General features: G+C 38.2%; 1 long non-coding RNA gene and 1 pseudogene across 1 annotated transcript in view; both read left to right on the forward strand.

Annotated features, from left to right (window-relative positions):
• Positions 1-5,768, forward strand: part of LOC141507024 (uncharacterized) — a 66,671-nt gene extending 60,903 nt beyond the window's left edge. The window contains exon 6 of the long non-coding RNA XR_012474052.1: positions 5,683-5,768. This is a non-coding gene — a long non-coding RNA (uncharacterized LOC141507024). The remainder of the gene's footprint in view (positions 1-5,682) is intronic.
• Positions 5,769-14,470: 8,702 nt separating this feature from the next.
• LOC141521119 (translationally-controlled tumor protein homolog pseudogene) lies at positions 14,471-14,949 on the forward strand (annotated as a pseudogene).
• The last annotated feature ends 401 nt before the right edge of the window (positions 14,950-15,350 follow it).

Raw genomic sequence — 15,350 nt, forward strand, 5'->3', positions numbered from 1 at the left:
CAGAAACAGAGATAGCAGTTAGATAGATTTCCTTATCAAAGTATTACACACACAGGACATAATATAGATAGGAGGCTAATAAAAGATGGAAGGGCGTCAGGGTCTAACATGTTTCCTGTGGTACAGGACAGTCACAGACCAGGGAGACTTAGGTCGGGTGGATTTTACTTTCTCATAGCTCCAGCTGCACTGGGGAGGAGGGAGGTAGTTTTGGGAGAGAGCAGGAATATTGCAGAAACAGAAAAAGCATTAGGTTAACAAGAAAATTAGGTGAGTCTCAGATAAAATTTATGATATATCTCATGAGTCTAAGGGTCAAGTGTTTGAGCCCTATCAGGATGTTCCTAGACTTAGGGGCATTAGTCAAACTGAGAAACTTCTTGGGGCCCAGAAGTGCCAAGGACCCCCTTTACACAGGGGTTACACAAGTATTAATATTGAGTTTCATTTCCCACTTCTTTTTTGTAATACTCAAATCCTTGAGTTATCATTTTCCTAACCTTAACTACAGTAAGCATCTTAACAGCATTCATCTGAGAATATATAAAATGGATGATTTGATAAAAAAAAAAACAGAGACCAATGGTTAAGGTGAGGAGGAGAAGTAACAAGGGGCCTACTAAGGCAGAAAAACAACATGTTACTCCCAGTGCAGAGCACAGGACATCTTCCATCAGACAGGACATCCTCCTTCAGGAACAGGAAGTCCAGCCCACTTTTATTCTGCAGTACCATTTCTGCTAATGAGCTGATCTGGTTCTTGAGCTGAGAGATGGAACTCTCAGTGTGTTTGACATCTGGGCGCTCAGATACTGGATACTCCCCTAATGAGGGCAGCAAGGGCAGCAGTGTCCAGTAGTGAGATCAGGACAGGTACGGCTCTCTTCTGCAGACCAGAGGGGCCCAAAGGAGTGAAGAAATATCCCCAGCCATCAGGTCTCTGGAGTAAAGACCCTTGGGGGAGAATCGAGACCAAGATGCCCAGGCATCATCCTGAGGCAGGAGAGCCTGAACTGAGACACATTTTATGAGCCCATCCAAGCAGGCAAACCAGGTGCCTTCTGGGGCAATGAATCAATCAGATGCAAGAGTAGAGATGTTTCTAAATGAGCTGCAGGATCAGGGGAGAGGGTGGACTCTAGAGTGGAGGGGGTTACAAGGCAGGTGCGTGAGAACCCTGAGAGTGATTTTTGGTTGTTCTCAGGAGAATGTTCAGGGGCTGGAGGCTAATGAGATAGGGCAACTGAGGGTCAACACAGAGTCAGTAATTCTGACCCAGATTGGGCTTGGTATGATTCAGCATTTGATGAATTGCTGACAGAAGGGTCAATAAGGGGGGTGGGTTAAAATGACTGTAGTAGTTTTTGAACTCCTTTCATCTAAATTTAATTCCCATGTGTGAGGGGGATGGCAAAAGGGGTTAGAGGGTTGCAGGACAGAAAGGAACAAGATGGTTGTATAGCTAAAGAACTTCTGGACCCTGATGAAAAACCATGATGTAAGGGTCAGACCCACCATGGATCCCTGGGGTCCCCATGCCTACACATCTATATCCCCCAGGACCAGAGGACATGTAGAACACCATGACACACTGACACTTGGGCCAGGAAAGGGAGCACTCGACTTCCCCCTCATTCAGGCATGCCAGTATGCCAGAATCAGGGGTGTACTCAGGGAACAGAGAATCTAAACCTAACCAGAAAAAAATGTCCATCATTGAGGCCTTGAGCCTCTGTCAAAGAGCTTTCCTCAGCCTAAAAGTTTCATTACACTTGGTCGCCCTTTTTAATAGTTCATGTGTTCTTTTCTCTGGAGGCATGGGCTTTAGCAAAGATGGAGGCACAGCAGAACATCTGGAGGATGGCTGAATACGTTTTAGTAGATTGATGCCAGGCACTATCCTCCATTGGTCAGGTGTGCACAGCTTTACCCAGGTGTGATGCAACCATGTTGGAACAGAGTCTACCTTTTAGCAGTTGGGGTGGTCAGGATGACAGTGTAGGGTCCCTTCCAGGTAGGTTCAAGTCTAGACGCTGCGAATTTTGTAAACCAGACTGAGTCCCCTGGCTGGAAGGGATGTATGGGTTCAGAAGATGAGATAGTCAAACCATTGGGAACAGATCTCTGGAGTCTGCTCCTTCTGAAGCCCCTGCAAGAAATTAATTAAGGATGGATTAATCCTCAGCTCTCAAGTTTCCTTTACTTCATTCAGCCTGGCTAGAACTCTGGGGCCTATGTATACAATGTAGCTTCCATTTGCTTGAGAGATTTTAGCTGTAAAAGCAGGGCCATTATCTAATCTAATTCCTGGTGGGAAGCTATATTGGGGGAGGAGCTCATTCATAATTTTCTTTTATATAAATATATATGTTCTTGCACAGCAGTGGGCTTAAGTGAATTGCCCAGGGTTACACAGGTAATTATTAAGTGTCTGAGGCCAGATTTGAACTCAGGTCCTCTTGACTTCAGGGCCAGTGCTCTATCTACTGCATCATCTAGTTGCCCCTATTCAGAATTTTCTTAATTACTTCCAAGGCCTTTTCATCTCCACCATCCCCCTGCTGCCTTCTTCTCCCCTTTCAATTCAGCAAAGGAATCTTCCCGAGGCGGGGGGAGTAGGTGGGTTCAGGGCAAAGGGGAGACAGAACAAGATTCTCATATCTGGAAATGTTCATCACCCTCCCTACTCTTTTGATCTTGCAAAGGAATCTTTTGAGGGGGAACAGACAGGACCTGGTAATGGGTGGGGGGATGACATTTGGGAATTCAGGGGCTAAAATCTTTATATTCTGTACCTATTCTCTACCCCCCTCCATGCTTCTGGAACAAAAATACTTCCATCCCCTAAATCCTACCATCCAGTCTTTGGCATCATAACAGTCAAGTAGCTTATTGACAAAACTGAATCACATAACTTTTCAACACCTTATATATATTCTTCTGAGTTTACTACTTTGCTTCTTTAAAATTGAACATTTAACTATTAATCTATGTGAAACAAGTTTTCTAAAAGTTACTCTAAGAACTGAATATCTTTTACTTTCAAATTTCTCTAATATCTGTTTTATAAGCTTATTATCCTCTTATTCAAATATATTCTATTTTCAAAAAGAAACCAAGATCCTCTATGAATCTTAGTTTTGCACAATAGTTTCAAATGCCCAGTGTACACTTATTACCCATGCCAGTGGTACAGTTTCATGTATAATTTCTTCCTTTTAACAGATAATAAATAAGCTACATCGATCTTATATATCAATATTCCCTTTTAAAAGCATGAGGTGAAAACAAATCCTTTCACAAAGTCTCTGGGCCAGAAAGACCTTGAGAGATAAAACATGTTGGCAAAGGTATTCTATAGATTTTTCTCATAACAAATCTTTACAAATGTGATAGATGAAACTTCAATTCATTCATATTTTGTAATTATAAAACAACTTTAAAGTCTTAAAAAGCTCTCTGGTTCACCTTGTTTCCATAATGAGTGCATTTGTAAATAGATATTAGAGACTTTTTCTAATTTCTTTAAGGTTTTGTGTCTTGTGAATTTTTGGGGACCTCTATTGCTATTCATTGAATATTCTATTTTCTAAGGCATCTAACTAAATAGAAATAGGCAATTGTCTTTCTTTCTTTCCCTTTTAAATTGAATTGAAAAACCCTTTTAACTATGAAGCTTAAATTTTAGGATATTATATTTTGCCACTCCTTTTAGAACTCTGACAGAAAGAGCACTATTTTAAATACAAATTTTAGAGATAATTCTTCCTAACCACCTGAAACTTTTCAAAATGGAATTTCTTTAATTAAGCCCTTGATTCTGATTGGCAGCAGGAATAACTTTTCCTGATGACCTTACAGGTCTGAATATTTTGCCTAAAGTCATAGAACTTCATAAAACTTTTTAAAAATTAAATTTTGATTTTCTCTTTTTCTTACATTGTTGTAGAATCCAATCTCTCTATTTTCTTCTCCCTTTAGGAGAACCCTCCCTTAAAACAAATAATATTTCTTGAAGAGGTAAAAAAAGAGTCGGCACAACTGTAACATCCATGGGCTGCCTATTTCCATAAATTGGGGTTGGGGGGGTTGTCTCTTAGCTTTTTTATTCCTGCATCTCACTTGATCTTTATAATTTTGTTGAATGAAAATTTTATTTTTTGATAAGTCATTGTTCTTTCCAATTACATTAAGTTGCTATGTATCATGATTTTTATACTCTACTTACTTCAGTCAGCATCAGATCACATATGATTTTGCACATTTCTCTGTATCACACAAAATTCTACAAAATTAAACTACTTGTTTAATGCCCTACCAATCAAAATTCCAAAAAACATACTTTAATGAGTTAGGAAAAAATTGTAAGTTAATTCATATGGAGAAATAAAAAGTCAAGAGTCTCCAGGGATTTAATGAAAAAAAGTGCAAAAGAAGGTGGCTTAGCCCTACTAGGTCTAAAATTATATTATAAAGCATCAGTCATCAAAACTGTCTGGTATTAGCTAAGAAATAGAATGGGGGATCAGTGGAATAGACTAGGTACAATAGCAGGAATTTATTATAGTAATCTGATGTTTGATAAACCCAAAAGTCCAACTATTGGAATAAAAACTCTCTCTTTGATAAAAAACTGTTGGGAAAATTGGAAGTTAGTATGGCAGAAACTTGGATTAGAACAACACCTCACACCCTATACCAAGATAGTATCGAAAGAGATTCAGGATCTAGAAAAAAGTATTATAAGCAAACTAGGAGATCAAGGAATAGTTTATCTGTCACATCTATGGAAAGGGAAGCAGTTTATAAGGAAGAAATGGAGAACATCATTAAAAATAAACTAGACAATTTTGATTACATTAAATTAAAAAGCTTTTGCACAGACAAAACCATTGTAACTAAAATCAAAAGAAATGTAGAAAACTGGGAAACAATTTTTATGACTAGTATTTCTGACAAATGACTCATTTCTAAAATATACTGAGAACTGTGTCAATGTTTTTTAAAAAAGACAGGCCATTACCCAATTGACAAATGGGCAAAGGATATGCAAAGGAAATTCACAGATGAGGAAATCAAAGTGATCCATAGTCATATGAAAAATTGCTCTAAATCACTACTTATTAGAGAAATGCAAATTAAAGCATCTCTGAGGTACCACTTCACACCTCTCAGATTGGCCAATATGCCCAGAAAGGACAATGATCTATGTTAAAAGGGATGTGGGAAATCTGGGACATTAATACATTGTTGGTGGAGTTGTGAACTCATCCAACCTTTTTTGGAGAGCAATTTGGAATTTTGCCCAAAAGGCAACAAAAATGTGCATACCCTTTGATCCAGCAATATCACTACTGGGTCTATACTCTTAAGAACTTATGAAAAAGGCTAAAAACATCAGTTGTACAAAAGTATTCATAGCAGCTCTGTTTGTGGTGGCAAAGAATTGGAAATTGAGTGAATGTCCATCAATTGGGGAATGGCTTAATAAACTGTGGTATATGTATGTGATGGAATGTTATTTTTCTATTAGAAACCAGGAGGGATGGGAATTCAGGGAAGTCTGGAAGTATTTGCATGAACTGATGATGAGTGAGATGAGCAGAACTAGAAGAACCTTGTATATCCTAATAGCAACAAGGGAGTGATGATCAACCTTAATGGACTTGCTTATTCCAACAGAATAACAATCAGGCACAATTTTGGTGTATCTGCGAGGGAGAATACCATCTGTATCCTGAGAAAGAATTGTGGAGTTTGAACAAAGACCAAAGACCTTTAATTTTTAAAAAGATGTTATCTTACTATATAATATTTTGCTTTATTTCATACTTTATGTTTCTTCCTTAAGGATATGATTTATCTCTCTTCACATTCAATTTAGATAAATACATACCATGGAAACAGTGTATAGACTAACAGACTGCCTTCTGTGGGAGGTGGGGGGAGGGACACAAGATTGGGGGTAAAATTGTAAAGTTCAAAATAAATAAAATCTTTATTAAAAAAAACTCATGACACCTGGAGAATGACAGTGGACTACAGACAAATTATGTCACCTCTCCTGTATTTGCTGATGTTTCAGACATTATTACCCTGATAGAAAAGATACAACCCATGTGGGTCAGTTTTATGCACTTACAGATTTGGCAAATGTATTCTTTACCATCCCTATGAACCCCACACAATGGAATCAGTTTGCATTCACTTGGCTGGGATGGTAATATACTTTTTAGGTTGTCTCAGGGATATTAACTTAGTCCCACTAATTTCAACAAGTAGTGGCAGAACATTTGGATGAAGTTCATAAATATTCAATTAACACTTATGTTACAGGGAACAGAATAAAAGGATATATAAAATAAGCATGACAAATTGCTAGAACATATGAGATGAAAGGTTGGGAAAAAATCTTAATAAGATCCAAGTTCCTTCACAATCTGTAAAATTTCTAGATATCCTTTGGAACAAAGGTCACAGAAAAATTTTACCTAAGGCAAAGCAAAAGATTTTGGATTCTGTATGACCTTCCAGGAAAAAGGAAACCCAACAATTCATTGAATTGTTCAGGCACTGGAGGGCTCATATTCCACATTTAGGCTACTAGGAAGAAGTATGAATTCTCCTTGGGAGAAGAGAATAAGATCTTTAAGGAGATCAAGGCTGCCAGCCAAACTGCTTTGAACTTATAGCCCATGCAGGATGGGAGTCCAGGTATCTGATGCTCAGGAAGGGCATGCTAACTGGAGCCTATGGCAACAACAATAGGGGAAAAATATGCCATTAGGATTCTGGTCTAGAAAATTCCCTTCAGCAAGGAAGAACTATACTTTTGAACAATTGCTGGTGTATTGGGCATTAGTAGAAACTGAATAGCTCACTTTAAATCATAAGACCCTAAATACCTCTTATGAGCTGGATAACTCCAGTCTTTCATAAGATAGAACATGCCCAGGAGACCAGTATAATTAAATGGAAATGGTACATACAGAACAGAGCTAAACCAGGGAAATCTGCTGACTCTAACTTACATAGAATAGTATCTAAATTAACCTCAGTGCAGTTTCTACTGACCACGCCCCCTCAAAAGGCCATTTCACCAATCAAATGGAATCCAGGATTAGATGTCTGAACAAAAGAAAAATACTTGGTTCATGGATGGCTCTGCTAAATATTTAGGGCAAATTAGGCATTGGAATGCTGTAGCATATAATACATTGACTAAGGGTACTTTAGAACATACAGGCGAGGGAGGCAGCAATCAGTGGGCAGAACTGATGGCTGCATGTTAAGCATTGGGCAAGGAAAAGGGGGGATAATGACACATCTTTACGGATTCCTGGGCCATAGCTAATGGTTAAAGTACTTGGATGCCAATTTGGCATTCAAAACATTGGGAAATTCATGGAAGGGAAATCTGGGCAAAACAAATGGCAAATAGATAAATGGGATATTGCACAAAATACTGTTTCAGTTTTCCTTGTGGATGCCCCTTCATGGATGAACACCAAGGAATACAAGTATAATACACACACATGGATGGCCTTGTCAAAATTCCTGATGCACACAAAGAAGGTTCTATTCAAATAAGTGATGATGAAATAGCCTTAGCATGATGGGTTCACATCAGAGGTGGACATTAGGCCTCCAAGCTACACAAAAGTGAGCAATGGATAGAGGAGTCTCACTGATCATCTCCCTTATAGGACAGGTTACTGATAAATGTGAATTATATCAGTAATTTAATAAAGAAATAATTATATAATCTTGAACCCCTTATGATCTCCTTTCAATAATTACTTTGATAATGAACTGAGTAGGGTTTTAGATGATTGATGCTATTTAATCATACATTAATTTGGGTCTGAGGTAAGGTAAACTGCCTACTTAGATAATTCTGTTATCTAAGAATTAGATTTTCAACCTGTTTTTCAACCTTTCACTGTCTTTCTTTTTTTCTTTAAAAATTTTTTTTTATTTAAGGCAATGGTAAAGTGTCACACAGCTAGGCAACTATTAAGTGTTTGAGGTCGAATTTGAACTCAGATCTTCCTGACTCCAGGGCCAGTGCTCTGTCCACTGTGCCACCTAGCTGCTCTCACTGTTTCTCACTATCTTTACATACTTTTTTCTTTCTCTTTTCTTTTCTTATTTCTTTCTGAACTACCTTATTACAATTAGAATTAAAAGTGAAAACTTTTTCAATTCAAATAGCATAATTTAATTGATGCCACCATGCCTTAAATGTTCCATTAAGCCATTCTGTTTTTTCAATGGTTTTGCTGAAACAATCATATTCATATTGTGTTATTAATTATTGAAACTCCCTTAGCTACCCTCAAGCTGGTTTAGTCTGCCTGTCAAAATGACTTATGTGGCTTCTTGGAGCCACAGGTGAGAGCTAGGTGGCTCAGATGTACATCAAAGGTGGAAAGCAACCCTGAAGAAGGCTCAATAATCCTCCTACCAAGGTGCTAGTCTTATGAGTAGTGGGAGGTGTCTACCCCAAGCATGTGAAGTCTTCCACTTGTGGAATGGGAGGAGGAAAACAATTGGTTAACATTGCCAAGAGCACAACTGAAGCAGTTGTAGAATGCTTAGAACTTGGTTAGATATTGAAGATGCCAAAGTCACCCACTGCATCTAGAGCCATCACCAGTTGTCTTGACTCTGTCTTGCTATGCTGAATCACATGATGACTTTGGGAGAGAGAGTGAGGTGTTTGACTTCATATAGTCTGCCTCACTTGAATCGAATTTACACACACAAAAGACATCACTCATAACCATTCTTCAAAGTCCTGTGGTGACAAGTAAGTGATGAAGCAGCAGGTGCGGATACACTGAGAGATGGAGTTACAACCTTACACACTAGTGGCCCAAGTTATAGGGTTGTTTCTTCACTGAAAGCAGCAACAGAATTCGACAGCCCCCTGGGTGACTAAGCAGCCATTTTAAGGACCACACTGCTCACCTCCTGATGTGAGGACGGGGTTAGAAAAGATGCTCTAAAAATTGTCTGCTTATCTAATCCTGGCATGATTACCATGGCAGGCGGGGAATCTCATAGTGCAATTGAGACCAAAAAAACCCCTATAGATTTCTTTAAAGAAGATTCCATTCACCATTAGTGCTTGGAACATGAACATATTCATACATAGCTCAAGAGCCAATAGAGCTGAAAGATGAACAGCTCCTGATATGAGAGAACTCAGCAGGTATCATATCCAAAAAGGAACCCTGAGTGAAACAAGACTGGAAAAAGAAGGCAGCTGACTGAAGTCAGAGCTGGATATGTGTGTTTCTGGTGGGGTCACAGGAGAAAGGGAATACTGTGAAGCTGGGGTAATATATACTTTTGCAATCAAAAATATTTTAGTCAACATTCTTGAATGCCTACCAAAAGTAGTACATGACAGGTTCTTGACAATGAGATTGCCACTTCCAGGAAAACTCCATGCTACCATCATCAGTGCCTATGCTTCCACCATAACAAACCGATGAAGTGAAAGAAAAATTTTATGAAGACCTGGGGACCCTTATTATCGATGTACCAAAAGAGGACAAGCTTAAATTCTGGGTGACTTTAATGGTAGAGTAGACTTAGATTAAAAAACATGGCACAGAGTCCTTGGGAGGAACGGAGTTGGAAACAGTAACAGCAACAATAACCTTCTACTGAAGACTTATGCATCTCATGACTTTCTCATCACAAAACCTCTACCATCTATATAAATGCAATAACACTTCCTGGATGTACCCTCATAGTAAACATTGGGATCTATTGGATTATGTGATTTTAAGGAGAAGAAACAGACAGGATGTAGGCGTGACAAAGGCAATGTGTTGTGCAAAGTGTTGGATTGATCACAGACTCATCCTCTTGAAGGTTAATATTCTTACTCAACCAAAGTGGCAGCCCCAAGGCAAAAATGAATATTAGAATTAATGTCAAGAGATTAGAGTATCTCTCTGAGTGGGAATAGCATGTTGCTAATGTGGAGGAAAAACCGAGGCAACACACATTTGGCAACAGTGAAGCAGAAGAGGAGTGGGTAGCTTTCAGAGATTTGGTATGCAGCATTGCATTAACTCATCTGGGCCAGAACAGTCACAAATACCAAGATTGGCTTGATGAAAAGGAGGGGAAATACAGAAGCTGATAAATGAAAAATGAGAACTCCACAGGGTTTACCAGCAAGACAGTTCATCCGTTTCTAAGAAGGCAGCATTTTATTTCATCAAAAGTAAAGTCTTGCAAAGCTTAGAGAGATGCAGAACTCTTGGCTCAGTAAGAAAGCAGATGAAATTCAATTTTATGCAGACAATAACAAACCAAAATGTTTTTATGATACTCTGAAGGTTATTTATAGGCCAAAGATATATGGTGCATCTCAACCACTCAGTGTTGATGGATCCCCATTGATTAATGATAAGGACATGATCCTAGAGAGATGGGCTGAACACTTCCATAGTGTTTTTTTTTCATTTTTTAAAAATTTGTTTATTTTCATCAATATGCACATGAATATTTTTAAGTTTAAAAATTTCCTTCTACCCCTCCCCTCAGTGGAGAACAGTCAGGTTAACATAAATATTTTTTAAACATGTTTACGAATTAGTAATTTTCAGTATGAGGAATTAGGATTAAGGGAAAGAGATACATAAGAGATAATTTTTATAAAGTGTTTATCAGATTCTGAAGGGTTGTTTTTGGTGTGTGTGTGTGTGTGTGTGTGTGTGTGTGTGTGTGTGTGTGTGTGTGAGTTTGGTTTTGTTTTTCTTCCTCTGGATAGTGATAACATTCCATATCCAGTCCTAGTTCTCTGGACTGCTGAGAGGAGCTGCTTTCATCAAGGTTATGACAAAATTTGGTTGCCCAAAATTCATCAGTATTGTATGTCATTTTCATAACAGCATGCATGCTGTTCAAGATAGTCAATGATGCTCTTGAGATTTCCCAGTCATCAATGGAGTAAAACAAGGATGAGTCTTTGCTCCCATTCTTTTTGGCATGATGTTTTCATCCATGTTGTCAAATGCCTTCAATGAGAATGAACATGACCTCAAGGCCAGTAACAGTATGCCCTGATGGCAAATTCTTCAACTTGAAAATGCTATAAGCCAAGATCAAAGTAGAGGGAGTGATAGTGCATGATCTTCTGTTTACAGATCATTGTGCACTCAATGCAGTCTCTGAACCTGAGATACAACAAAGTATGGATAGATTCTTTGCTGCTTGTGCTAATTTTGTTCTAACAATCAACACCAAGAAAACATAGAGCACAACACCATCCATATGTGGACCCATTGATTACAGCAAATAAGTTTTGAGAACTGTGAACAAGTTCACTTACCTTGGCAGTGTCCTTTCCAAGGAGGTATACATTGACAATAGTTTGACACATTGCCATAGTTAGCTCAGTATTTGGGAGGCTCTGAAAAAAGTTTTGGAGAGAAGCATTAGACTGACTACCAAACTGAAGGTCAACAAAGCTGTTGTGCTGATTTCAATGCTTTATGGCTGTGATACTTGAGCAGTCTACCAGCACTGTGTCAAGAAACTGACTTGTGTCCATTTAAACTGTCTTAGGAAGATTCTGAAGATCACCTGGCAGGAGAAGAGACCAGACACTGCCCAGTGTGCCAACATTACTACAAAGAGTGCAACTACAATGGACTGGACTATGCTTGCCAGAAATACTATTTTATGGGGAACTCACACAAGTTAAATGCTCACAAGAAGATCAGAAGAAGAGATACTGAGACACCCTGAAGGTCTCATCGCAGAAGTCTGGAATTGTTTGTACTTCATGGGTGATACTGGTACAGTAATGCCCAGCATGGCATGCCTTCATCGGTGAGAGTGCTGCACTGTATGAGGAAGGCAGAATTCAAAGGAAACATGGCATCCATAAGTTTAACTATTTGTGCTCAACTTGCGATAAAGCTTGGCTTTCTGAGTTCATATTGGTCTGATGCCACAGTAGGACACTGTAATTTGTCTCAAGCATAGTGATATTTGATCTTCTTTGATAATGAAGAACAACAACTCATCAGTGATTTAAGGAAAAGTAAGTCCCTAGGACCATGGTAGGAGAACTGGAAAGACAGACAATGTTGACTCAGATTTAACAAACTGATTATATTTGGGCCTCTTGTTATTAATAAGTCAATATGTATGTACTTGTGTAGAACCTACTTGGGAGTTTTGATAGTTTGCCCATACAAATAGGCCACCCAATACTTGTAGAACCTTAGATATCATTACTTATATCATACCCCCTTTGCAAATACAAAGTGATAATGGATCTCATTTCACAGGTAAAGAAATAGCTTTATACTGTAAACAGCATAATATAGAATGGATACATCACTTCCCTTATTATCCACAAGCTGCAGGATTGAGTGAAAGAATGAATGGATTGCTAAAGGGAAAAATGAAAAAGTACAGTAACAATTCTTTTAGCAATTGGAAAGATAATTTATATGAGGTTCTGCAATAATCAAACAACAGGCCACTGGGAGGAGGAACTGCTTTATCTGGAATGATGACCTTAAATCTGAAAACTTGAGCATAAGGTACTTCTACTTGAACAATAAAATGATGGGCTTTAGATCCCCATGCTCAGATGCCCCATCATGGAACCAACAGATCAGCAGGCTATGATTTATATAAATTGTGGATCAATTCTCAACATAGTAAAATTTGTAATACTGCATTAGGAATAAAGATATCAAGGACACATTCTGCCTCACTCTTGCTTAGCAGCCTGGGGAATATATGTTTTGGGAGTTATAATTGACTCTATGTTGGTGAAATTTAGATGATTTGACAGAATTTGGGCTTTGAACCCTACCATGAGGGAAAACAAATTGCCTAACTAGTCATTATCACCTGTCTAAATTCAGTATGGGTCAATGTAGTTAAACTAGAATTCTGCAGGACCAGAAGAGGAGGGTTTGGTTCTACTAATATGAAAACTGGTTCTTAAGTATAGGTTAAAAGTAAAAGCTATAGATAAACCTAAGGCCATGGAAGTTGTGGCTTAGGAAAAAAATAATTCAATATTGTGTGTTATAAAGGAGATGATGATTTGTATGTTACCCCACTAATTCATGCCTTCTTATGTGAATAGGGTCTTTTAGGGATATGGCTGATGATAAGAATGATTCAATCAAGAGCCCCAGATAGTCAATCAATAGAGAAAAGTTATATTGGTCTGGCGTGAAGGAATCCAACTAGACCATGAACATTAGACCATACCTGTTCTATGAATATGGCATGTCCAATAGTGAATATCACCTTCCCAGCAGAAGTATAATATTATACCCAGTGACTGTACTCCAATACGAAGTATCAGAGTGGAGCATCTAATATCTATAAGAGACATTTTCTCAGGGGATCTGGGCCAAATCTTACTATTTTTGTTCAAGCAAAAACTAATATCACCTGCTGTTTGTATAGTTACTCTATAAGTTCAATGATTAAGACAATTATTTTAGCCTTAAGGGATGGATGTGTGAATAACCATGAAAATATCTCTAAAAATATTCTTTCAAAGAGAAAATTGTAGAATTTATTCACAAATCCTGCAGAAAACAGGTTCCTCACTTAGCATGAGGCATGAGGAGGGGTTATTCCAGCAGGTATTATACAGTCTTCAGAAACTCTTTCCCCTCCCTCTTGGATTTTCATAGGCTCTCAGAGTTTGAGTTACAATCTAAGAGGTCCACCCATTCCATGACATGTCCCTAATATGATCCCCCCCCCATATCATACAACCCATGATATCCTGATGAACACCAATAATCACAGGGGATTTGTGGGATCATATTCAGTTACCTAATTGTACAAACTCAGTTGCATTAGGTCAAGATCTCTAAGTCACTCTTGACTGGCTGAGGTCTAGTTTCTTCTTATCTTCAGTTTGTCATCTCTGGAATGGGATTTGGAAAAAGCTCTCCCAATTTTGTGATTGGCTGGGGCCATTCCTCCATTGTAATGGATTTCAAAGGGAAACCCCTCCACACCCTGTGAAGACCAACACCCTACATTTCTCACATTGAGTAAATTCTATTCAATGGATTTAGCCTAGTGAGGGAATAAAACACATTCCAATTTGAGTTTAAAAATCTATCTTAATCTACAGAGAAGGGGTGGACTGGGAAAGGAAAAGATAAGGGAAGAAGGGACTGATAAAAGGGAAGGGAAAATATAAGTGAAAATAAACTGATAGTTAAATTTTTAAAAGAAAAGTCAAAAGGGAAATGTAGTAAAATTTTGGTGAGGAGGATTAAGAAAAAAGGAAACAGAAAAATATAAGAGGAGAAAGACAGCATGGAGGCAAATACAGGATTAGTAATCTTTTTTTTTTAGATTTTTTTTGCAAGGCAAATGAGATTAAGTGGCATTAAGATGGCACCCTAAATCTGTCTGTGTGTCTGTCTGTGGTTGAGCAGATGATGAGATGTTCTCTGATATTTACAAGATCTTGGAGATTACGAATGGGCTGTGCCTAGAGGTGGAGGGGAAGATGATTAGTAGGACAGAGGGTACCATTGATGATTCTCTCATCTGTGGAAATGCCTCTGCTGAAGGTCCTGAGGGTGAAGGAACAGATGCCACTGTAATCACTGGAGATGATATAGTAATAAACCATCATCTGTAAGAAACTAGTTTCACAAAAGAGTCCTACAAAAGTACATCAAAGACTACATGAAATCAATCAAAGGCAGACTTGAAGAAAACAAGCCAGATAGAGTAAAACCTTTTATGATGGGAGCTGCAGAACAAATCAAACATATCCTTGCTAATTTTAAAAGCTATCAGTTCTTCATAGGTGAAAACATGAATCCAGATGGCATGGCTCTCCTGGATTTCCGTGAGGATGGTGTGACTCCATATGTGTTTTTCTTTAAGGATGGTTTAGAAATGGAGAAATGTTAACAAATTCAGCTGATTACTTTGAATTACCTATCATCATAACTGGCTGCTGCTTTTTGTCATCTACACAACCACTTGGACTGATGTCATCTTGAGCTTTATTCTTTTATTTTTGACCTTGATTTATTTGGAGTGGAGGCATTGTTTTTAAAAACATGTCATATAGGTTGTCTAAAATAAAATGCATTTAACCCCCCCCCAAATGCTCCAAATCACTATTGATAAGAGAAATGCAAATTAAAATAACAATGAGGTATCATCTCACACCTAATAGATTAGCTAAAATGAGAAAAAGGGAAGATGATCAATGTTGGAGAGATTGTGTGAGGATTGGTACATTGATGCATTGCTGGTGGAGTTGTGAAAGGATCTAACCCTTTTGGAGAGCGATATGGAACTATACC

Source organism: Macrotis lagotis, chromosome 1, assembly GCF_037893015.1.
Source record: "Macrotis lagotis isolate mMagLag1 chromosome 1, bilby.v1.9.chrom.fasta, whole genome shotgun sequence".
Taxonomy (NCBI): domain Eukaryota; kingdom Metazoa; phylum Chordata; class Mammalia; order Peramelemorphia; family Peramelidae; genus Macrotis; species Macrotis lagotis.